Below are 27,013 nucleotides of genomic sequence, written 5' to 3'. Positions count from 1 at the left end.
CATTCATATTTGTAGATTTTTTTCCTGTGATAATTTTCCCAGTTTCATCTTAACTCCTATGTGCTACCTTGAATTTACTGAAAGTCATGTTTTCTTTTCTTTCTGAGTTAATCACTGTGGAAAACGGCTTAAACTAACTTGGAAACAATAGAAGGACCACGAAGATTAACAGAGACTCGCTAATAACTTCGCCAGGTATTTTTAATGAATATGCGGGCGTTTCGGTCCTTTATATAATCTGTAATCATCTCTTATTTCGTACGTATTAGAGATGTCAGGTCAGTATATAAATAGAAAATTTTGTTTTCCTTTCGAAATATAAGTTCAATTCTTTGCAGCAATTTGACAAGGCGTCGCACATTACCATTGTTTGACTTCATTAATACCGCAAAGACAGTTGCATTTTTTTATAACTCAGGATCCTTTCTGTTTTTAGATTGTGCCTGAATTACTTTGTTAACTTTTGGATTCGTAAATATTCTAAAGATTATACTTGCCAAAATTCGAACTTTTCGATTATGATCCATCGAATTAAAGTCTTCCGCCGGGTCCCTAAGCTACTCAATTGGAAGCGATCTTTACTTTCAGAAGAGTTTCCGTTGGACAGCTTTTATCTTTTCTCTTGTTTTAGGATAGCTGAGACAAAGAGAATTACCATTATCATTGGACCAGTGATCATCTCGTCAGCATCAGACAAGGCCAAACTATTTGCCAAGAACATTGCAGCTAATTCTCTCCTATGCGACGAAGGCCATCAACTCCCCGTATTTCCTCTTATAACGCACACCACGCAATGCAGCATACGCATATCTGTGCGTGAGGTCGCCAAGCTAATCAAGAACCTTGATTCCAGTAATACAACTGATCCTGACGGCATTCCAACTATAGTGTTAAAAAGGCTTCAACCAGAACTTGCCCCCCCCCCGATACTTACAAAATTGTTTAAGCGTTGCCTTAACGAAAAGTGATTTCCACCACCTTGGAAAACCTCATCAGTATGCCCTGTATTTAAGCATTCAGGTGATGTCATCTCCTTCTCAGTACACACCAATAATTTTCCTGTGTGTCATGAGTAAGTTGCTGGAATCCTTATTAAATAGAGAAGTAGTAAATCACCTCAGCAGAAATAACCTTAGTGACACGCAATATGGTTTCCGTTCAGCTAGATCTACGGCAGATGTGATAACGGTTATATCTCATAGGATTAGCGAATCTCTCGACAAAGGCTTCCTTTCTAGGGCAATTTCTCTTGACATATCAAAGGCCTTCGAAAAGGGATGGTATACAGGCCTACTTCACAAGATTTTCAGCTACGGTATAATAGGAAATGTTTTCTCAGTTATTAAATCATTTCTGTCTGATATGCTCATAAGAGTAGTGGTTAATGGGCAGAAATCAGAGTCCCGCAGTATTAAAGCTGGAGTCCCTCAGGGTCCATCCTGTGCTCAACTCTCTTTCTTATCTACATCAATGTTCTCCCAAAACACATACTAAAACCACTCGTTTATATCTATACTGATGACACGACCATCTATGTCAACATCAAAGGCCGTAAATGACAAAGTTCTCTCAAATACTCTTTCCTTTGATCTTGAGCTCATGGCACACTGGGGGAAGAGGTGACTGGTTACCTTTAATGCATTTAAAACCAAGCTCCAATCCTTACACCATCAACGCTCTGATCCTTATGTGACATCAATTGAAATAGATGGCTCTCATCTAGGGGAGATCCCATGTTTTGATAAGCGTATTGTTTTGACCTTTACAAATTGCTGATTTTCGGTTCAAGCCTAGGTACACCTCGCCATTTTATTTTATTTTTTCTTATTAATGTGTTCAATTTATGATAAAAAATTTACCATTATAAATCACTGCAAATATTTTATTCGTTTGCATATCTTAAAAGTAAACATTAATCAAAAGTGACATTTTCAAGGAATTATTCGTCAAGTCTAAATATGAGCTGGTATGATGTTGTAAATAAATACAGACGGAATTTGATGAACGACATTTTCATTATTTAAAGAAAAAATTGCGGTAAAGTCCACCGGGCATATTATTCTTCATAATATATACTAACCAATAGAGAATTCGTGCTATAATAATAATACACAATCTACATGAATTAAAACAGCATGTTTAAGCGTATCGCATGACCTAAATCGCCTTAGCCGTCTATCAACTGGTATGATCTCCAAATTAAAAGAAAACATATATTTCACGAATAAAGTATAAAATTAAAAGAGAACGTTATGTACCAGAAAGGAGTAATTAAAATAAATAAGCATTTAGTGATGTTGGACGAATAAATAAGACAAAAGTGGCAGAACTTTTTTGTCAATTTCTCTCGCCGTTTAAATATGTGAATGCATATATTTTTCCGTGCAACTACTTTCTGCTTTCTCCCTTTATTCCTCTATTCATCGTTGTTTATATTTTTAGCTCATTTTCTAGTGCCTTCGATATTTTCTTTTTCATGTAGTTTGATAAGGATGAATCATGTTAAAGTGGCGAAAGTCTCCAGCTATCACCAAACAGTAATCCATAAGGAATTAACCGGCTCAACTGTCAATGTAATCATATATGAAACCATATTATCGAGTGCATTTTGACCAGACAAATGCTTTATACCAAGAAAAAGAAAACAAAAACGACTAATTGCTTACTTGTAAAAAATACCAGTTGTTTTACGAAGTTAATAGCTAATGGAAACACCATTATAGAATAAAAAATAACCCCTCAATAATGTACACTGCCGTATGCATTTATTGTACGAGTTATATTTCAGTAATACATTTTGTGAATTTAATAATATAGAGTTGTTTCCACGCACCCAGTATTCATCTAAAACATTATACATTTTATGATCTATGATTTTGTTTAGACATCTTCTCATTGCCATAAATTGTGAAGACAAATTTATTTTGTTTTTTTATTAGGAAATATTGTCCGTCTATATTATTTACTTTATTTTATTTTTATGTTCATTTAATCTTTATGTTGAACTATAAATTCATCGTTCATTGTTGTATATTTTACTGAGAAATGTAACCTATCATATATTTTATAGGAGTTTTATTTCATTTCATTTTTCTGTCTAGACAAAACAAAAAGAAGAAAAACATGTTATTTACATGTTTTTCTATTTCTAAGAGCGAGTTGTGTGCATCGTCGAATGCATGAGTAAGTCTCTGTGGCTGAGGCAATAGTTGGATACGTAACTTAGGTTTCTGTGTTTATATGTTTTTCTTTTCTTTTGCTTTATATATATATATATATATATATATAGAGAGAGAGAGAGAGAATGAAAGCACCCCTACCCTTATTTCAGAAGAGCTGGTTCTCCCTCCGCCTCACACATACACGTTAGTAACGACCTTGGATCACAGTTACTTTCCTAGGGAAGCAAATAAACTCATAATACTATAAAACAGTACACACATTCTCAAACCAATAAAAGAAAACACCCACGCACACACCCTACCCTAAAGGAAAAGAAAAACACACAAGCAGAAAGAGAGAGTGAGAGAGAGAAACACAACACAGGAGTGACCACAGCCGAGGTCAGCGGCCTCCACAAACCCAATAAAAGAGTAATAAAAAGTGAACATTCCAATGAATAGTAGACACTTACACGCTTCCATCCCTTGGAAACACTTCAAATGAACTACGAAAATGGCATTTTTACATCTCCAACACTTTTGAAAATAATTTCTGACGAGGACGCTTCACAGAACGTCTGAAACGCGTAAAAACGATTTCAATGATTTAAAACCATTATTACAATGATCCAAACATAATTCTCAATGAAAAACCAAGCCACGGAATAATAAAATTATGTTAAAACATACACATTGTTTGTGACTACCCCCTTATTTAAATATATATATATATGTGTATATATATATATATACATATATCGGGGCAGCATTTTCTCTCTTATGTTTTAGTAGATAGAAGAGATAGTAGTACTTTGTGTATCTTGTGATCATTTTTTTTCATTTGGCGCGCTAATGTTCGAACATCCTGTTTTAGTGTAAATGGAAATTTTCCATAATCGTTAACGTTTTCGACCTCCATGAGTCTTTTTCAGGCGAGTGATGAATAAAAAAAAAAATTGTTTAGTAAATCTACTGAAAAAGTCCATTAAATTCGTATAAAATCGTTAAAAACACTAAAGCGGTCCCTTTCACTCTTTTTAACCCTGATTAATGTTTGTTTTTATACGAATGAGTATATCTTCCATGGTTAGGAGGCGAAGCTATATATGTGAAAAAGCTAAAATGCGGTCTTTATTGACCTGTTTCTAAATTCATTTGGGGGGGGGACATTTGCTACGTGGAAAAAGTGCATTGTAAATCAAAATTCATTAATTTAAAGCGTCACACAGGAACAAAATAATTAGAAAGTAATGAATGCAAATTGCTTTTAATATTATTTCTTGTATTTTCTTATTTGACTAGGGACATTCGATTAAACTAATTAATGGTGAATGAGAGACCCCAGAGAATACACATAATTATCTCGATAAAATTACTCGTGAAAATAAATTTCCAGTTAATTGATAAACCAGCAATTATTTCATCCCTAATCAGCCTATATCTTGACTTATATATACGCCATATTTATACGACATAATAATGTAGCTTTAATAGGTAGCATATGATATTAGTAGATTTTGTAGAGCGCGGAATTTATCTTCAACCACTGATTTCAAAGCATTATTCGTTGCTGCCGTAGAAATCGTTTTGCAGTTTCTATTATTTAGACTAAACCTACGCTCCCTTCTGTTCGTCTTTTATCAAACGCTAACCGGGATGACCGGTGTTACCCGGGTTTTTGTTGGTGTGTGTCTCAAAAAAAGTGGTAAGAGGCAGACAGGCTCAAACCCGCGACCTGAAAGCAGAAAAAAAAGTGAAAGAAAACCTGCGAGTTTACCGCTGCGCCATGTGTAAAGCGATCTAATTTAGTGATGCCAATTAAGGAGGAAAAAAGTTGAAAAATAAGTTAAGTATCACATAGGCTGGCTCGAGGCAAGTTAAGCTTTCAGCTTTTTGCAGTATTATTTTCCCCACGAGCTGGCAGTGTCTTAATAAATATCAATTTTCTGATAGGAAGGTTTTCCCCCACATTTATCTAAGCTAATCGCCTTTAAGACATCCCGGCCAGGCAGGTCGGCAAATGGGTTTGCTTCGATTAGTTTCGCTTTATTTATGCGAGAAAGACAAAGACACACCGGGGACCAGGGAATTTTAAAAAAGTTCATGAAAATTAAAATAGAGACGATCCCCGTTTTCGAATCTGAGACATTACAATGTAGGAAGTATATAGAAAAGTCTCCAAAATAAAACCTCATCGAGCAATAACCCTTATCCCTGAGTGACTTCCAGGCCTTGATAAGTGGTGATCACTGTGTAAAAAAAAAAAAAAAAAAAAAAAAAAGAGAGCCTGGCGGAAAATGTCTACCTTGGACATACACAAACGTGCCTGCACATTTTGCCTTTTATATAAGAGATGTCTCGGGTTATTTAGACATGCGATTACCTAGCCAGAGAGAGAAAGATAGATACAGATAAAGAAAGATATAAAGAGATAGATAGAGATAAAGAGGCAGAAAGTGACAGAGAAAGAAAAAGAGAAAAGGAAAGAGCTCTCATTCGCAAGGTCCTTTCTCTCTTATCTTTCCATTTCTGGCTGGCACAAACTTATCGGTGAGCACCTACAAAAACCTGCGCTACAACAATTAAAGACGACATGGCGGAGAAGGATGGCATTGAAATAAGGAGTGGCTAGTCATTTTCTGAGATTCAACCCAGGATCCTCGAAATTCGGCTGTGATGGTTCGATATACATTTCGTACTCAGGAGGATTTTATCAAAATCTGATCCGGATGATAGCCGCTACAAAGTTAAGATACAGATATAGTTGGGCTTTCTAACGATAATACACACATCATTAGTACTACCTGACTGCCAAGCGTTGTCTAGCCAGATTATAAGTTAAAATATGATATTCTAAGTCATGCAGGTTTCGTTTTTATTATGATTCTCAATTAATTATTAGGTAATTGTGCAGAATTTGAACATGACGTCAACCACCAGCTGTCGCCAAGCGTTTCCAATTATAAAAGCGTAGAAGCGCTACTCAAGGAAAATACTAAAGAAAACATTTAAATATAATAAAATCACCATAAAAAATAACACAAAAAACACACCGTACTAATTTATGTTTTATTTTTGTAAGACATTTTTAAGTGTAAACAATAAATAAATTGTATTTTGTAAGGATTTTTAAGTGTAAAAACTAATTGAACAAAACTAATGAGAAAACCATTTTTTCACTTTATTCCACGAAAGTGTTTCATGTAATATTTATTTCCATTTAGTTCTTTATTTTTATAGCGAATGCAAATGAAAAATGTTTCTTATTTTTTTTAAAACAGTTTTCCTGTATGGTGGAGCTGAGTATCCGATTTATTTATAATTAACTTAATTCAAGACTGCCAGCATATCACCTTAGGATTAAGTGAACATTTCTACAGTCAAACCGCCGGGACAGCAAATGTTGAATAATGCAAATACAGACACTATAAATAAGTAGAATTTGTTACGCTGTGAGGAGTGTCTATATAATCGTGTATATACTGATACCAAATAATCATACGTGAAATATAGTTGACTCGTAGTGTTTTGAATGTGTACATAGACTAATAAATGTATTTTGGTTTCTGATCAGAAACGGACCATATATACATATATACGTTGTGTCAGTTGTGTCACGAACTATTATCCTTGTCCCAAAACGTCTAGTTATACAGCCCAGGATTCGTCTAATCGTAATGCGTAGATGTCAGAACATAATACACGTAACATGACGACGTGCCTGTTTCAGCTGTTTATGTTGGGATGTTCGACATCCGTCTTCGAGAGATCTGGAAACATTTAAAAATATCACTTAATACAGGACCGAAGACAATGTGAGATTTTATGTGTTTTATTCTCTCCAAGGTATTCCATGCAGAAGGGAATGATCGACTATCTTTGGCTCGGGGGTTCTTCTATGTCTCCATTCTGAGACCTTTCCGTCCTTGGGAGCACCGTTGTTGACCTATCTTTTCTCCTGATGTCTCCGATCAAACTGTCAACTATGCTATCGCGAACAAGAACACGTGATATGTGACACGTCACTTCTTGTCTCCATTTGATATATTGAAAAAACATGACATTTATCTCTGTTGTCGACTAGACAGATATATAGATAATTATATAGACGTATGGATAGATAGACCGATAGGTGGATAAATGGGTTGGCAGATACATAGATAAATACAGAGATAATTAGACAAAGAGATCGATAGAGATGCCACATAATCTACTTTTTCTACCCAGCCATTCTCTAACAAATTGAAAGTAAAGTTGAATAAAACTATTCATATTATAAAAACACATAAAATGTAATAATTAATTAAATGTCGTTTTCCAGTGTGTATGCAAATCAGTTTACAATTATTTAGTCGCACGCATATCCATAATACAGTATATTTTAAAAAATCGTTTAAATACATTTTAAGTAGACTTTTAATATTAATATAATTGCTACAAAAATCTGAAACTAAGAGATAATATAGATTATATTTCTAGCGGATACAAATAATGACAGATATTCGTCTGAGTAAAACGCAAATTATATAGCATGTCCTATATTCAAACTACAATTCCGAATGGCACGGACGAGAAACACGTAACTGTAACTGTGTTGTACGACACTTCAGGAGTATTAGCATATGAATCAAACAAATTTAACGCAAAGAATAAACGACAGTTTGTTAGCAATATACAGAAGGAAAGTTAAGACTTTCCAAACTAAGGACCTATAGTCTTCTTAAGGTATAACCATGCAATTTTAAATACACAATTTGATGAAAACATCTACGACCCACGCAATAATATTCGATTCTACTACAGACCTCTTAATATCTGTTAGATGTAAATTCTGTTAACTATTTGCCAACAGAGATCACGCTGATAACAAAAGACAAGTGAACATACCATTCATAATTAAATGTGTTTTATTGCCGAAACGTTAAATATGAAATTAACTTCCAAAATAAGAAAGACATTCATTTCAAATGATGCCAGGCACGCATAAGAGCATTACTGATGTAAAGATAGAAACTTAGTTATAGATGAATTAAAATATACCAGCCACCTTTTCCCTTCTGCTTCACGTGCTCAAGATCAGAAGAGAGAGAATCACAATGAATAATGTTGTTTACGACCTTTATAGTGTTGCCATAGATGATAGTGTCGTCAACAATGATCTTAGGATGTTATTATAACTGTAATGTAAACGAGATTCGCAATACGTTCCCTCATTTACATTCCCTTCTAAAAAACCCAAAAGTATCAGAATAATTATCGAATAGAACAACTTTTATAGTCTAGTTGTCTTTGAGACTTTCTATGTCATCTTTCTAAAAAACAAAGAACGTTACACTTTAATAAAAAAAACCCTCTTTAGTCACTGAAATTCATGAAGTTAATAGTGTTTATTTGTAAGAAACAAGTGTAGGAAAACCATGTTACGACTGCTACCACTATACCTCCTGACTTTTAAACTGAAAATAATATGAGTGCCACTACCACTACAACTAATACTAGTACAACTAAGAATCAACTATGAATAATAAAAAAAAATTCTCATTGCAAAATACCCATATCAAGTTTACGTCTGGTAATAAATGTCGGAACAATAGGCCCACTCATGCGTTTGACAGATGCTATAGGCTATGTTTAAAGAAAAAATATAGAGCGAAAGAGCGAAAGAGCGAGAGAGGCAGGGAGAAAGAGACGGTGTATATAAACATATATGTATAAAAAATAAGTAAATAATATATATATATATATATATATATATATATATATATATATATATATATATGAGAATGTGGTATGTATGCAGACGTTGTTAGAGTCGTCATGTGAGCTACCTGGTATTATTAAATCATTTGTGTTTTTTATATTTTATATTTAAGTTTCGTGCCCTATTTAATATGTCTGGGACTGTCTGATCGATTATGTGCTAAGACAAAACTGTTTTTGATTACTAGGATACCATATTATATACAGTTATGTATATATATATATATATATATATATATATATATATTATTTAATACATATAATCAATTTATATTCCTTTGACAACTAATATCTATTGCTTATGTAATCATTAGGGAAATCCTCAAACATATATCGATATGCATACACAATTGCAAACAGTGGTATATATGAATTAGTTTTTAGATAAATAAACGGGGAAAATAATTAGGAAGAGAAGCTAGAAATGCTCTTCATACCTAGGCCACCATTCGCCTATGTATGGAGTATTGTCGTCACATTTGGGCTGGTGCATCTGCTAACGTCTCTCGCTCCTAGACAAGGTTAAAAAAAGAGTCGCCTATCTGATAGGCCCTGAACTGGCATCTAAGCTTCAGTCTCTGTCCCATCGACGAAACGTTGCATCCCTCTGCTTGGTGTACAAATATTTTAATGGTAAATTCTCTGACGAACTGCAGGCACTTGTGCCCCCACGACGTAGACATCCTCGACAAACCTGACAGGCAGCTAAATCCAACCCCCACACAGTAGAGATCCCTAGATGTAAAAGATCTTTCTACTCCAGTAGTTTCTTCCCCAGAACCGCTACACTCTGGAATCCATTCCAGGTTCCTGCTTCCCTGACTGTACTGACATGCAGAAATTCAAGTGCAACGTGAACCGAAATCTTGCTGCCCAAATCCCTACATAGTGCCCCAGTAGTTGCTGCGCCTGATAGTAGCCCACTACACCAAAGTGACAATGTGCCTTGTTTGGAGTGAGAACGTAATTAAAAAAAAAAGTCCATTTGAAGCTTAAAAATGTATGTGTGTGTGTGTGTGTGTGTGTGTGCGTGTATTAATGTTTTCGTGATGTGCGTGCATATTATGTAAAATGCATTGCACCATTTAATTAATCATATTCATAGTAAGTATATCTGTACTAAAAATTCGGGGCACGTGTTTCAAATTAATTGATACGAATGATCCTAATCAAAAACTTTAAAATGAGATAACAATAAAACATTACATACGTATTTATACCAAAAATAAGCCATAGGAAAATGCCGAAACAAGATTGAAACTAAGATTTGGAACGTTGGAGCTAACGTTTTAAAATATGATTTATTCGGTGGTCATAGAATTATTTTATTTGCAATTATATTCGTAGTAGTGTCTAGGACTTCTACGTGATCATGATATGCGGAAGCGAAACATGATTTCGATCTCGTGGATCAAAGAAAAGTGTTTAATTTTAAATTGTCTTCAGATTATTGCTTGGGACAGAAATATTCCCGAGTTCCAGAAAATCGGGAATTACACATGTGGAAAAATTGTAATAATAACACTTTAACTAAGGAAGGTAATTTGAATAATTTGAATAATAAGCATATATTTTAAATAGAGTAAATATATAGTTTAAGTCTACAAATATGTAAATAGATGGGAACAAGTGATTTTGTTCAAAACGGGTCAAAATTGGAGGGTCGCTGGCCCCAAACGTTATTTAACCGCGTCGACGCGTGAAAATGGCCCAAATTTTGCCCCCGAACACACTTAATTACTTATTGAAAGCGACAGGGTGCATTTTTTTACTATAAATGCATTTGTATCATTAAATCGAACATTCCCATTGGCTATCCCACAAGTATAGGGTTTTTAGGGTATCTCAGAGTCCCAAATAGGTCAAAATTACCCCAAAATTAGCCAAAAATGGTCGGAAATCACGGATTTTCCAAAATGCAACTCCCAAGCCACACAATGTGCATATTTTTTACCATAAATGGCTCTATATCATTAAATCAAACATTCTCACTGGCTATCCCACCTATATAGGGATTTTCAAGGTATCTTAAGGGTCCAAAATGGGTCAAATTTACCCAAAAATTACCCAAAAAGTAACGAAAATCACGGATAATCCCCAAAATGCAGGTATTATATCTCATCGGGCTCCTATAAACACTCCTGTATGGCATTTTACAGTTGGAAGACTGAAATAACAACCCTGTTATCTTATCCATTTGTATTTAGGGTATTTAGAGATCTTTGGGGGATGTAAAAAGGGTCAAAACAATCCAAAAATGGCAAAATTACGCTTTAAGGTACATAAAATATGAATAATTTGTTCATTCATCAATGATACTTTTTAGAAACATCGTAACTTTACTACATCAACTTCTCAGAAAGTAATTAATTGTAAATTCAGCATTGAATGTCAATAAAATGCTGCCCAAGAAGAGTCTGAATTCATATTGTTCTCATAGTTACCCCAAAATTGATAAAAATGGCCCTCGATTCGCTATTTCTCGATTTGTAACCAATATATTGAATAACTTGATAAAAGGTATGAGTAATTAGCAAAGGAATTATTTTGTTATTTCAAGACACAGCTTCACTTCACATTACTTTAAAATCATTCAACAGTAAAATATCAATATAATGCATTAAAGAGCTCGTCAATCACATCATTATATATTATAGATTATAGGAATATATATATATATATATATATATATATATATATATATATATATATTCCTATAATCTTCTCTCCAAAAAAGGGGGAAACGAGGGAACAGAACAGGAAAGAAAGAGAAATGGAGAGCCAGTTGACCAGTTTCGACCGTCGCTTGTCAAAGCTGTGTCGAGGGAATTTTTAAAACAAAGAATGAAAAAGCGATTAAAATTGCGTTTTATTTAATTTACTGGGAGAAAAAAGTGGGAAAACTATTAAAATAAAACAGCATTATGGTCGAATACCCTAGAGATTAATCACGTTCAAACTCAGGAGGCATTCCATCTCTGCTTGCAAAGGGAATATTTTCTAAGACGAACGTGAATAGTCTCCAAGATCTTAAGGTGATATAAGAGGTATTTTCGGAATTTGAAATCCTCAATACCCAAACGGAGAGACTTGCACCACTCTGTGAAACTCAAACTAGGGATATCAAGGCAAAATTAAATGACCTTGCCCACAGTTACGCCAGTACACCAGTGTCGCATTCTGAGTTTAAATGGCGCAAAGAACATCTTCCAGTTATTATAACCCCACGACAAGACCCATCATTAGTCATTACTAGACCAGATAAAGTGTCAGGAGTGGTTATACTGAACCATCATGAGTACGTGGACAAAATGTCAGTAATATGAGATGGCAAAGACAAATTTTAAAAATTGGGTCCTGTCGTAACTCATGATTTAACCGACTCCTTGGAAACCAAATTTCAAAAGAAACTGGTCAAGTAGGTCAAAAACCAGTATACTTCCGACGAACATAGCCAGTGAGATAATACCCTCTAGTTCTATCAACCCAAGGCTATATGGTCTCCCTAAAACCCATGAAGTGGATATCTCATTAAGGCCCATTCTCTCCATGGTAGAGTCATCGCAATACAAGGTCTCAAAATAGATCTTTGACATTTTACAATCTGTTTCACAACATTATAGTAAATATTTTCGTAAAGATGCATTTTATTTTGCTGATTTTATTAAAAAGTCTAAGATTGTTAATAAATTCTTGTGCTCTTATGACATTAGCAATCTTTTTACTTGTGTCCATGTTTTGGAAATTATAGATATTTGTGCAGATTTTTTTATATCGGGGCCGGATATCACCTCCCCTGTTCCTGAAAACAGCTGTATTGAACTTATGAAATTTGCCACGACATCTATGAAATTTAGTTTCAACAATATTATGTATCGGCAAAAAGATGGTGTAGCCATGGACTCAGTACTTGGACCAATTATGGGGAATATTTTTGTGGGGTTCTATGAAGAGCGCTTACTATCGGGACCCATAAAACCATTAGTGAACTTCCGATATATTGATGAGACATTCTCTTTATTTAATAACCAAACGGAAGCAAACGCCTTTTTCTCCTTACTCAATTGAATGCATCCCGCGTTAAAATACACCTATGAGGGAGAGTGCAATTCATCCATTGCTTTACGTCATGTACTGGTAACACAAACGCCATCTAGTTACCATACACCTATATACTGCAAACCAACAGTTATTGGTTTGTACAATCGTTTGGATTCGTTTTGCCGTAAAAAACGTAAGATAAATCTTATTTCGAACATAACACATATTGCCCTTATCATTTGTTCCAAGTTAAAATTAGATGAGGAATTGGAAACCATTACGGATACTTTATCCAAACACGGGTGCCCACTAGATGGGATTAGGTCAGTTATTCAAAAGAAATTGGCTGAATTCTCTCGTATTAAAGATAATATAGTAGCCAAATGCCCAATTTATCTTCGTTTGCCTTGGTTGAGTACAGTGAAAAATTTGTCAAACAAATAAGTTCAGCAGTTCATGGATGTTATTTTGCTGCCAATATACGTGTTGTATTCTCTATGAGAACTTTATTACCATCTTCTCGAAAAGACGCCCTCCCCCCACAATAATAGTAATGTTATTTACAATTTTGAATGTAGTTGGGTGCCAACTACTTGGGTCAAACGAAATTAATATTAGATGGAAGAACCCAACAACATGCACCCAGCAAAATTAGGAATGGAACCTACCAAACAACGGGCGTTGTTACTAACACATACGGGTCTTCAATTACTGATCATTTACTTAAAGCCCGTCTTGTGCAACGAACTTTAGCACGAACGCTTTTTCTATTCTTAGTCGTGCTCATTCAGCATATCACCTTAAGATCTTGGAGGATATTTACGTTCGACTTAGAAAACCTTCCCTTTGCAAGCAGAGGGAATGCCTCCTGAGTTTAGACGTGATTAATCTCTAGGGTGTTCGACCATTACGTTGTTTAATTTTAATCGTTTTCCCACTTTTTTTCTCCCCGTAAATTGAAAAAAAAACGCAATTTATATCGCTTTTTCATTTTCTGTTTAAAAATTCCCTCGATACAGCTTTGTGAAGCGAGGGTCGAAATCGGTAAGCTGGCTCCCTATTTCTCGTTTTTTCTGCTCCTGTTCCCCCTGCCCCTCGCATTTAGAAAGAAGATTTAAGGAATATATATATAGATATATATATATATATATATTTATATATACATATATATATATACAAATTTATTTTAATCATGAATCATAAAAGTCGTCCCTTGCTAATTGCAATATATATATATATATATATATATATATATATATATATATATATATATATATTTGAAAATTTATGATTTCATAAGCTGAACAGCAATAGCAAGCATCTATATGAGGACTTTAACTAGTTCCTGATTTCAAAAGGCGAAAAATTAAAAGGTAAATATTTGTACGTATGTTTTTATGTATATATATATATGTATATCTATGTATATGTATATATGTGTGTACTTTTCATATACATGCATGTATGTATTTGTGTATATATGTATGTACAATATTTTACTGAAACCAAATTTATATTTATAATTTCACTCTATTTTATTTCTTTCTCTAACCCATATTAATTTTCTTATCAAGTTTAAATCCATACCTTTATTTTAATTTTTTCCAGATACATCTGCCTTACTTTTAATGCAAGGCTTATTTATGGTGTCTTTTACATTTAATAAAACCCTTCCCAATATGTTCTGATGAGGAAACCTTGTTTGTTTAAAAACTATATGTAATAATGATTGTCCGTTACTTGATGTCTACCACAATAAAAACACTGTTTTCCGAAACGATCGTACAAATAATTGATTTTGTTGTTGTTCCTCTGTTGAAACGGATTTTTAATTTAATTATAATTTGATTTTTAAATTATCAATCACATTACTAAATATATATATATATATATATATATATATATATATATATATATATATATATATATATATATAAATTTGAAAAACATTAGCGGAGTTTCAAAGAATGATATTATTCTTTACAGGGGGAAGGCACCTATTAGCAAATTCCTTGGATAGCCGAGCTAAGTATTTGCGGGTTACGACATTACATTGAACAGCATTTGAAGATAGAATGGAAATACAGACCAAATTAAAAAATTCAGCATGCCCGAAGACTAAACCCGAGAAAAATAGTTGCGTATTCTAGCGAACAACAAATATTCTTGTAATATATATATATATATATATATATATATATATATATATATATATATATATATATATATATATATATATATGCCCCTCTGGATATCCATATGTTTAAGTATCGCTCAGTTCGAATGTAAACACAACCGCGATTTAAAACTGTCTGATTGAAAGCAAAACGAATTGATTTTGTCAAAACTTATGCAGTTTTGTTACTGCGATTTTTCCGAACCTTCCCGAGCCTTTTCGGCAGATATCGAGAAGAATCGGAATATGCCGAGCCAACTGAATTCAAGTTAACAGACGGTGAAAATATACAATGAATGTTTTTTATTCAATTATGTTTTGGTAAAATTTCACACTTTAATAAAGTTAGTTCTGCCAAAGTTTCCAGATAATTAAGAAAATGCACCTATTAACTTTGTTGATATTACTACAAACACGAATACGAACCACGTCGAGAGAATGTGGACGGAAGCAAAGCAAATACACAAACTCGAAGGTGGGACCAATTGCTACCTGACATGTAGAAACAGAAATTTAAAGATCCATTCGCCTGCATAATAAACCAGTTTGCTAAAAATTACCCTCAGCTTCATTCAATTCCCCAACACCGTCTTCTTTACTTTCGCGGTTATTTTCTGCTTTTGCCGCAAATGAAACTGTGGAAACCACCCTGCATTCTACATTATTATAAAAAATAAAAACAAAACTATAGAAGAACATAAACGTGACTATTAAACTCGGTAAAATAATTAATAACTAAAAAGAAAAAAAAATTAATGACAATGACCCCCAAGTAAGAAAACAATGACCTTTAATAACAAAAAATCAAAAAAAATTAAAGCAAAAGGTTTCATAAAAAGATATTTATATATTTGTTTTCATATCTCGTTAAAATTGTTTCCTTTCGATTCGTTTTCTTGTTAAAATAAAACTAACATTTAATTAATTTCTCCTAAAGATATATTAACCGCTATGTCGTTATTTGCGTTTCTGCATCGATATCTGCATCGCAGTTTTTCCTGATATCTGGAAACGCTCGTAAAAGTTCCGATAATCGTAGTATCAACACAGCATAAGTCCAGTAAAACTTATTTGCTACTTTTACTGTTTTATTTCATCATATAAATTTCAAAATAGATATGTGTAAAAGAAAAATAAGTTTTTGTTTCTTTCATTTTGTATTCTAGTTTGTAGCTGTTAAAAAAAATCCAACCATATTACGAAACCAAACCACTAGATAATGTTATTAAATATCGTAACATTAGATAAAACGCCACACCCCATCGTACTTTGATATTTGATAGCAAATATTCACTTTCAGAATTTTTGAATGCAAAAACACAGAAATTCACAAAAGAATATATACTCGATATTATAGTCCTAGAATGAATGTTTTCTTGTTTTCCTTGTGTCAAACTGGTCAATGACCTGGTAAAAATCAATTGCCCCCGTACGTTCGTTTTCAATGGACAGAACAGCTAGATACGACGGTCTCGACTGGCGCATGTTTGCCTGAAGGTATTTTGTTATGAGTTTCATTTTGGAGAAACTTCTTTCGCACCCTGCCACAGAAAGATATATTGCGAGAAAAAACATTTTACAACCAGCGTAAGATGTGGCAATTACTCAAAAAGATCCCATTTGATGTTAAACTGAAGAAATTGCATTACAGTTCAGTGCTTGATTTCTTTCAAGTTTATTTCGGCTGCTTGTATGTGTCGCCTTAAACATAAACTTCCAAATAAAGTTATTCTTCAGATAGCTCATCATACAAAACTGTGAGCTTGGCAACAAACAACTGTATTTCTTCCTCGCTGGCACAAATAATATGATCTGGCTGAACGGCAGAAAAAGTCAACCAAATGTAATTCACCGCCTGTTCTCTGGTATCCAACTCTTGCTTTCTTAGTTTACTGATTCAATGAAGATCTGCGATCTCTTTGATTTTTCGCCTGGCATTTTCATTTTTCTTCTGATGAGACATCCAGTTCTTCACATTTTACAAGTGATTGCTGGAGGGCATTGTTAGCAACATTCGTACACTTCTCTTCCAAAAGACCTTCACAGCCGTGAGTTTAGTAGAAACAATGCCCAGCGGAGGTACTTTTGATATAAGTTTACTTCTTGTAAAACGTAACTCAAGAATAACAAACCAGCAATGGATGAAACATCGCATAGAAATGGCAACAGATTTTGCGCAGAACCTCCTGTCTCGTCGCTTTCGTCAACATGACACAGAGTTTCAATAGCTTCAAAAACTACTTAAACCTCTGTATCACCGGATTCATTGCATCAACATGTGCATTTCAACAAGTTGTGGCCAATGTCTTCACTATAAAACCTATGTATTTTACAAGCATATCTCAACGATGTTTCGACAGAGCGATAAAAAAATACAATGCCTCAAAACTCTAAAAAATGTAAGAAAACGAATGTTTCCCCCCTGACTTTTCAAAGAATAATTAGAAAAAAGGTTTTTAAAAACGGTCCTTGGATTAATGTCCTTTGTTAATTTTTTTTGATGAATGGGCATGACGTCCAAAATTTGGACGATCTTATTCATAACTAGTCGTTAGGACAGAAAATCAATTAGAAGCTTCCGATATTATTATAAAAATATCGAATTATGTATTCAGTCAGTTCGCAATCAGTCTCAGTCTTGATATGTCTGAACCACTGCTTGTCTAATGCCGCCATCTTTGTTCTAGAGAATTACTCAACACTGGAGATCGTGACTGCATTGATTATTCGCCAATTTGATTTACTTCCGCCTTCCTTGCCCCACAAAATCGCTCAACATTTAACATTGTTATGTGCCCAGCATAAAAGGTAACCATCATCATTATGCCCTGTATTTAAGAACTCTGGTGATAAGTCATCTCACTCTCAGTACATGTTTAAAAAGGAGGTGTCCTCTATAACATCAGACCTGACCGAATGGTTCATTGTAGGCATAGTCCGATTCATAACATCTAAAAAATTCCAACAAAAACCTAACAGCCAGCCATGGTTCTCCCCAGAATGTGCTGCTGCCATCGCGCACAGAAATCACTTTTCCCATAACTACATATTTAATAGATGCACTGAGACTAAAACTGTTTTCAGGAACGCCAGCAACCACTGTAAAAGAGTAATGAAAAATGCAAGAGCTCTATATGCCCAGTCTGTTAAATTCAAAATAGCTTATCAGCGGCTTGGTTCCCACCAGTTTTGGCAAATAACAAATAGGATCCTGAACAGAAGTGTGCATTCTATCCCAACCATTATCAATGGGCCAGAGGTCATCTTCTCAGCTTCAGACAAGGCCAAACTATTTGCAAAGAACTTTGCAACTAATTCTACCCTATACAACGAAGTCCATCAACTCCCCATATTTCCTCCTGTAACACAAAACACGCTAGGAAACATACAGATATATCTGCATGAGGTCGCCAAGCTAATCCAGAACGTTGATTCCAGTAAAGCAACTGCCTCTAACGGCATCCCAATTATAGTGTTAAAAAAGCTTCAACCAGAACTTGCACCCATACTTACGAAACTGTTTAAATGTTGCCTTAAGGAGAAGTGTTTTCCAACACTCTGGAAAAAAACCCATCAGTATACCCTGTATTTAAGAACTCAGGTGATGTCATCTCCCTCTCAATACACACCAATAAGTCTCCTGTGTGTCATGAGTAAGTTGCTGGAATCCATATTAAATAGAGGAATAGTCAACCAGATCAGCAGAAACAACCTTCTTAGTGACACGCAATATGGTTTCCGTTCTGCAAGATATACCGCAGATGTGCTAACGGTTATATCTCATAGGATTAGTGAATCTCTTTACAAAGGCTTCCGTTCCAGGGCAATTGCTCTTGACATATCAAAATCCTTCGAAAAAGTATGGCATAACGACCTACTTTACGAGATCTCCAGCTAAGATAAAACTCGAATATTCTTTCTAACATTAAATTATTTCTCTCTGATAGGCTCATCAGAGTAGTGGTTGATGAACAAAAAAATAAGTGGCATGTAGTATTAATGCTGGAGTCTCTCAATGTTCCATCCCGGGCCAAACTCTATTCCTGATCTAGATCAAGGATCTTCCTAAACACATATTTAAATCATTCGTTTACATCTATGCTGATGATACGACCATCTACGGCAACACATCAAAGTCTGTAAATGAAAAAACTCTCTCTGATTCTCTCTCCTCTGGTCAGTGGGGGAAGACGTGGCTGGTTACCTTTAATGAATCTAAAACCAAACTCTTATCTTTACATCATCAACGCTCTGATCCCCATCTGGCATCAATTGAAATGGATGGTTCTCGTCTAGGAGAAGCCACATGTTTTGACAAGCTTGTGGGTTTGACCTTCCCTCCTGATCTGAAATGGAACACTTACATCAAGTATGTTGCCACGGTCGCTAGAAAGATGGTGGAATCCTTCTACCGCTCCAGAATATATCTCACTACTAATGCAATTCTCTATCTGTATAAAAGCAAAGTACGTCAAAGGATGGAATATTGCTGCCATATCTGGGCAGGCGCTGATAAAAACCGCCTGCCCAGCCTTGACAGAGTACAAAATAGACTTCGTGGGGGATGCCCTTTTCTCTTCCCTGCAACCTCTCTCCCACAGACGAGACGTTGCGGGCCTATCTTTGATTTATAATTATTTTCATGACAAGTGGTCGCCTGAACTCCAATCGCTGGTCCCCCCCTCGCCAATCCTTTACAAAAAACACCCGTCCAGCTGAATCCACTGTCAAAAACTTTCCCCAATCTATATCTATGCCTAAATAAAAACGTAGATTACATGAACAAAACTTCATTCTTAGAACTGCACGCCTGTGGAACTCTGTTTCATCTGCCTGCTTCTCACCTGACTACAACTTGGATGTCTTAAAGTCCAACGTAAACAAATTTATGATGAACGGCCCCTTTACGTAGACACTTTGTTGAAAGTGATACATTGAGAGCATTACCAAGGCCGCTGCGAGCAAGGTGCTCTCTGTCTACCGTTTCAGACAAGTACTTCCGTCTGAAGTATCCTGCACCATCCAAAGTCCACTATTCGCGTATGTAAAACGTATTGTTGTCACATATGCGTTGGTGCATCTGCTACTAGTGTTTCACTCCTTGACAGGTTTCAAAAGACAGTCGCCAACCTTATAGGTCCTCAACTGTTATCTAAGCTGAAGCCTCTGTCCTATCAACGAAAACCCTGTTCTACAAGTATTTTAATGGTGAATGCTCCGACGAATTACAAGCGATTGATCCTCTTTGATGTAAATACATCCGTAAAACCCGACAAGCAGCTAAAGCCCACCCAACACAGTAGAGATCCCTAGATATAAGAAAGCCTTCAACTTCAATATTTTCATACCCAGAGCTTATAGACTTTGAAACTCCCTTTCGAGACTCTGGTTTCCAAACTGTACTGACATGTAGAATTTAAAGTGTCATGTGAACAGGAATCTTGCTGCTCATCTCCCCATATGGAATCTCTGCGACTTACGTCACCACTAGTACCCATACCTCAAAGTTTCACTGTGACTTGTTTGGTGTGGAAATGGAATTAAAAAAGTATGTTATTATTCATACGTTTCTTTGCTGAATTTATTAAATATCATAGTAACATTTAATCATTATTTTGCGCAAAAAACAAATAACCAAATATACATATGTATTTACCCAAAATATTTCGCCCATACATACAATATATAGCAAAAGAGCTATAAAAAACTTAGTGAAAAATTCCAGCCCAAATAAACAATCTAAATGTCTCTAGATGGAACATTGTTTTATGAACGGAACTTGTATTTTCTCGATAGATGCAAACCGTATAATGCCAACCAATTGTATTTTTACTTCTATTAAGTTTTAATAGGCATATATGCTATGTGCTATTTATATTATCCTTGAGTCACTTTATCGTACTATTCTTTTCGCCTTCATTAGTATTTTATAATGATTATCCTTGTGTTACAAGCAGCTGGTAAATAAGTTGTAAAATGATTTTTCGGAATTCCTCTAAATGATTTGTGCATTCAGTGTTTGTTTCACCAAATTTCAGGGGCGTGGTGTAATAAGTAGAGGCATTGTATCTCTATGGTTTTAGTTTTGCAGTGTCTGAAGATAGCGCTTTCAATCCCACTGAAAGCAGATCAAATGATTTGTCGGTCATAACGTGTTGAGCTAAAAACAACTATGATTGGCAGTAATTACTGGTGATATAGTTACAAGACTCAGCGTTCATATCCCATATTGTGTAGCCAAGTAATACTAAGATAATAGTAGCTAATTAGATTAACTAAAAAGGTTTTTTTTTTCAAGCATGGTTAACTCCTCCAACACGAAGTCATCTTTGGCACGTAGTTTGTTTAAAAAACAAATACAGATGGTGATTTACTCAAATATACTGCAATGATTCGTTTTGTATAGCTGTTGTATTAGTGAGGATATATTGCCACATGAATCAAGCAGTACCACTTCATGAAACGTATTGCTGGGAATAGCGCACCATTTGTTACAATATACAAGCAATTCCCTCATTACAGAGAATATCCATTGTCTTTCAAGACTTGAACTAAGACGAATATTTTCATGGTTTAATATTTAATTTAAATCATATTGATGTTAAGAATACCTATCTGGATAAGAATTAACTTAGCATACAAAGTGATAAGGATTATTACGTGTTTCAGGAAGATTCCATATTCGATTTTCAACGCCGAATATATTTTTTCTTTTTCATTCTTTCTTCCATTTTTTTTCTTGTTTTCGTTTTCTTGCGTTCATTATTCTCCATTTTCCGTATTCTTACAACAATTCTGTCGTCTTCTTTTCCCCTTTTCTGAATATTTCATTTGTTTTCACTCAATTGTTCGCTTGGATTTAATTTCCAAACAATCGTTGATCTAATATCATTGGCTTGCTTTGACAGTGAATAATGGAACTTCGAAAGTTCGAGAAGAAAAGCGAAAATACTTTACAGTGTGCATGTTATTATCTTAAACAAAACTGAAAAAGAAAAAAAAGTAAAATAAAGCAACATTACAATGTAAGAAAAACAACACTTAATATATTGGTTGCAAAATGAAATTATTCTTGTTTTCATTGTAATTTTCCTACGTTTTCTTATCGATATACGTAATAATAATTTAATTCCGAGTTTCACACAACTTATTACACCTGATTTCTATACAGTAAAAGCATGTGTTTAATCAGCGAGAAACCAATATCTCCAATATTAAAGTTAATGTCGACAGGTTTCAATCAACGTGTTATTTAACATTCGTTCACGCAACATCCGCTTATTATTGTGTTTTTAACAACGGTAGGTTTCGAAGGATATAGGTGTGCATAAAACGTCACGCTGATGGCAGTATTAACCTGCATATCTAGTGGAGGTCTAAGTAATGCTATACGATCTCGAACTCAGAACTCTACGGCCATTTACTGCGACTGCAAATATTGCTGATGCAAGTAAACGTTTTATGTTAAATAATATGTTTAAAATTATTGGATATACCTCTTTTTATTAGTATTTATTTTCATCATTTTTTTTATTATTATTATTATTAAAATAATAATAATAATAATAATAATAATAATAATAATAATAATAATAATACGGCATTATCACAGTGACACACCGATTTTCGTTTGATCATCGAAGTCAAGCTAAGTTGAGCCTGGTCAGCACGAGTTATTGACTAATTTAAAATTTCCAAATGCTATATATGTTGCCCACTTATATTGGCATTGGTTCCTGTCGTCCTGGACCTTTCCTTTCCACTAACTAAAGAAGTGCCTAACAATTACACGTGTACGTACTTTTACAGGGGGCATCCATTAGTTTTGAGACTCAACAGAGGCTTCCAATTCAAATTATTATCATTATTAGTTGACCGCTTCGTCAAATGTTGCATCCACGAAACATATTCATGAATTAAAAAAAAGATGTAAAAAATGTATACACACATTCAACATCACGAATATATCTTGCTTTAAATAATAAAGTCCTTCTATCATATTCAGCGAAATAATTTATTTTTTACTATACATTAAAATGCAGCGGACAACTTTAACCTTTTTTATGAAATACATTAAATCAACCGATCCCGTTAATAACCGAATAACTACCGTTATTGTTATATTATCATATTATGTATGTAAAACTTTTAAATAAATACGTGTATTTATTTAGAGTAGAATTTAGTTTAATGGCAATACTATTGTGGTGAAAAAAATAATCTGTACGTTTTTTTGAATGAAACAATCTGCAAACGGAACAAACACAATGCGATTGAGTGAACACAAGAAAATTTATGCGATTGTACTTTACATGCCGTGGCCGAAAAGTGACTGAGCGGCGACAACGCAAATAATTATTGAAATTTTCTTTTATATTCCTCGGCTTTCTGTCTCGCTGGAAGAATAGTTTCGCTCTGAATGTTAGTGTTCATCGATACACTCGACTGTAAATCTGCCATGTTTAGATTCAATGTCTTGGCTGTTTTCGTCTTATACGGCAAAAGCACCCTTTTCTATTTCAGTTTTTTGCCTTTGTATGTATTTTGTTTGTTTTACGGTAAAAATGGATATATGGCATTTTTAATAACTTAACGAAAATATACTTGCAGATTAATTATATTAACGTAAAAATAAAGTATAATATTATGAATGTGTTTTTTTAGGTTATTGCCGGATGTGTATGGCTGTTCATTTCATAATGTCTATATATATATATATATATATATATATATATATATATATATATATATGTATATATATGCATATATATATATTCATATATGTATAAATATGTATATATATATATAGAAAGAGAGAGAGAGAGACTAGTAGTTCAGACCAGCTTGGCTCGGACCCTATGTATTTTCCTAACTGTATGTGCATATATATATACGTTTTGTAATATTTCGGCCTCTAATTAAGGTGGAACACTCTTTTAACTGCTAAACCTACATTTCCAGTGGCAGGAAATCCAATGGCCCAGGTTTTCATTTAATCTTTTGTAACCTCCCATTGAAACACATAATCCATACATAACAGCGCAGACAATCAGTAAGATACTAGATCAGTTATTTATTTTATTTATAATGAGATGACGTAACTGTTAACCTTAGATGTTTGTGTAACCATATTACATATTTAACATATTTTATCATAGTCTATACATAATCATCACCATCATCATTATCGTAATCATCGTCATCAACATCATTTCGTGTATCTCAGCTTGGGAACCTTCATCGCTCTGGCACTGCCTACTGCACTGTTATATGTTAGTACAGGCTAAGTCCTTAGCCCTGCAGCAACGTCTGCCAGAAGAACAGCCAGATTTACATTTGCGTTAGACTATCTCAAAGATGACCTCAGTAACATGGAGGCCCTCTGTGGTCGATAGTTGAAGCATGCTGTCCAATTGTTTCAAGAACCCATTTTGCAGCGTACCCAGGCGTGTAATCTTCAGAGCAATCGCTACTTGTGCCCCTGCCCTTGCTTGGACATAGACTCACAAAATGAGATCCGATGCCACTGCAGTTAAAATATTGTCTTGACGTTGATATTATTGAGTGCGCACATTCGAAGGAATCCAGTGTTGACAACATTCTTCTGCCAGTTCTGCGTCATCCATAAGCATCTGTAGAGCATTGACAATATATTCATCTGCTCTAAGGTAGATCTGCAGCCAGATTTCTTTGCCTATACGATAGAACCTCCCTGTTTTGTCGGCCCTAACGCATGGAAGTTTGGCAAAGCCTTTGCTCTATCTAGAGATTGCCACAGTGGCTCAATTTGATAATAGCAGAAGCCAGAGAAATGGACTATTTTTCAACAATAAGCCATAGTTTGCTGTTACTAGCACTAAAACGCCCGTACTTGGCAAGAAAAATACCAACTGTGCTTCCTTATGTGTTTTTCCATGTTCACCCCAAACAAGGCATATTGTCACTTTGTTGTAGGGGCAACTATCAGGGACATGCGCATCAGGGGTACTGTATCGGTTCACGTTGCACTTGAACTTCTGCATGCCAGTACAGTTGGAGAAGCAGGGATCCGGTAGGGAATTCCAAAGTTTAGCTGTCCTGGGAATGTAACTACTGGAGTAGAAGTCTCTCTTAAATCTAGGGATCTCTACTGTGAAGGGGTGCGATTTAGCTGCTTGTCGGGTTTTCGGGGGTATTTACGGCAAGGGGCACAAGTGTTTGCATTTCTTAAGAGGATTCACCTTTAAAGTACTTCTAGCAAAGGCAGAGGGATGCAACATATCGTCGATGGGACAGGGATTGGTTTAGATAAGAGTTAAGGACCTATCAGATTGACGGATCTCTTTTGAATCTTGTCTGAGAGCGAGATATGCATAAGCCCAAATATGACAACAATTCTCCATACATGAGCGAATGGTAGCCTTATAGAGGTATAGGATACTTTCGGGCGTTAGTATCTTTCTAGTACGGTAGAGAGAACCTACCTTCTTCGCAGCGTTCCTGGCGATACTCTTGATGTAATTGTTCCAACTCATGTTTCGTGAGACCGTTAGGCCCCGAAGTTTAAAGGATATACTTTCAGATAAAGAGTCATTGGCCATTGTTATTGGTGGTAGAAAAAGTTTCTTGTAATTATTGAAGGAAACGAGTTTTGTCTTGGCAGCATTGAATATGACCATCCAGTTATGTCCCCATTCCACTACAGATCAGAGTTCATCCTCTAGTGCTTCTGCAATTTCTTTAGTTATGTGTTCATTTGTTTTCCTGTCGTGTCCGTTAGAGAGGGTGGTGTCGTCAGCATATATACCCATCTCATAGGCAATTTTGTCGGGGAGGTGATTTATGAATATTAGGAATAAAAGAGGTCCAACGATAGACCCCTGAGACACTAACGTAGATTACATGAATAAAGCTTCTTTCTTAAAACTGCACGCCTGTGGAATTCTGTTCCGTCTGCCTGCTTCCCTCCTAACTACAATTTGGATGTTTTCAAGTCCAACGTAAACAAATTCCTTATGAACGCCCCCTTAAGTAGACACGTTAAATATCCACACTAACGTACTGTACTTACAATAACCCTTATCCCTAAGAGGCTTCCGGGCCTTGATAATTGGTGACCACCTTATAAAAAAATCGTATTGTTTATATATACGACCGTCTAGGACAACCTGGATTTTTCTCTTATCTAAGAATGTTTTAATTATGGCATGTATTCTTCCAGTGATACCATATAATCTGATTTTCCTGAGAAGACCTTCATGCCATACCCTGTCAAAATCCTTAGTTATATCTAGAGCTAACGCGCTACTCTCCACTGCTTTGTCCAGTGACTGGTATATACGCTCTGAGATTACATTTAGGAGGTATGCTGTTGCACGGGCTTGTCTAAATCCATATTGTTGGTAAGTCAGAAGTTAAGCATCTGCAAGGTGATGGACTAGAGCTTGGTTAATTATTGTCCCAAATATTTTGTCGAACAGTGAGTGGAGGCTAATGGGGCGATAATGTACTGGGTTATTTCTTTCGCCAGAATTCTTGAAAACTGTTACTACAGAAGCAGTTTTCCAGCAGGCAGGAAAGCAAGATTCATTAAGGCATTTGTTGTAAAGTCTGGAGAGACCTGGAGCTACTTCGGCGGAGCACTTTTTTAATAGCACAGCTGGGATGAGATCAGGTCAACATGCTTTTGCAGTGTCAAGATTTCTTATGATAGCATGCACCTGAGAAGGGGTGATTTACAGATCGTCTAGCGTGGCGTCTGTCCACAAAGGAAAGTCAGCGAGGCAGGGTCCAGTGTGGAATTAGAGGCAAACCGATTGGCAAGCATGTTAGCCTTCTCAGTTGCAGAGCAAACAACCTCATGATTGTTGTATAGTGGGGGGGGATTGTCGATTGC

Source organism: Euprymna scolopes, chromosome 19 (genome assembly GCF_053919585.1).
Source record: "Euprymna scolopes isolate OS-2025 chromosome 19, ASM5391958v1, whole genome shotgun sequence".
Classification (NCBI taxonomy): Eukaryota; Metazoa; Mollusca; class Cephalopoda; order Sepiida; family Sepiolidae; genus Euprymna; species Euprymna scolopes.
This window is presented reverse-complemented; position numbering follows the sequence as displayed.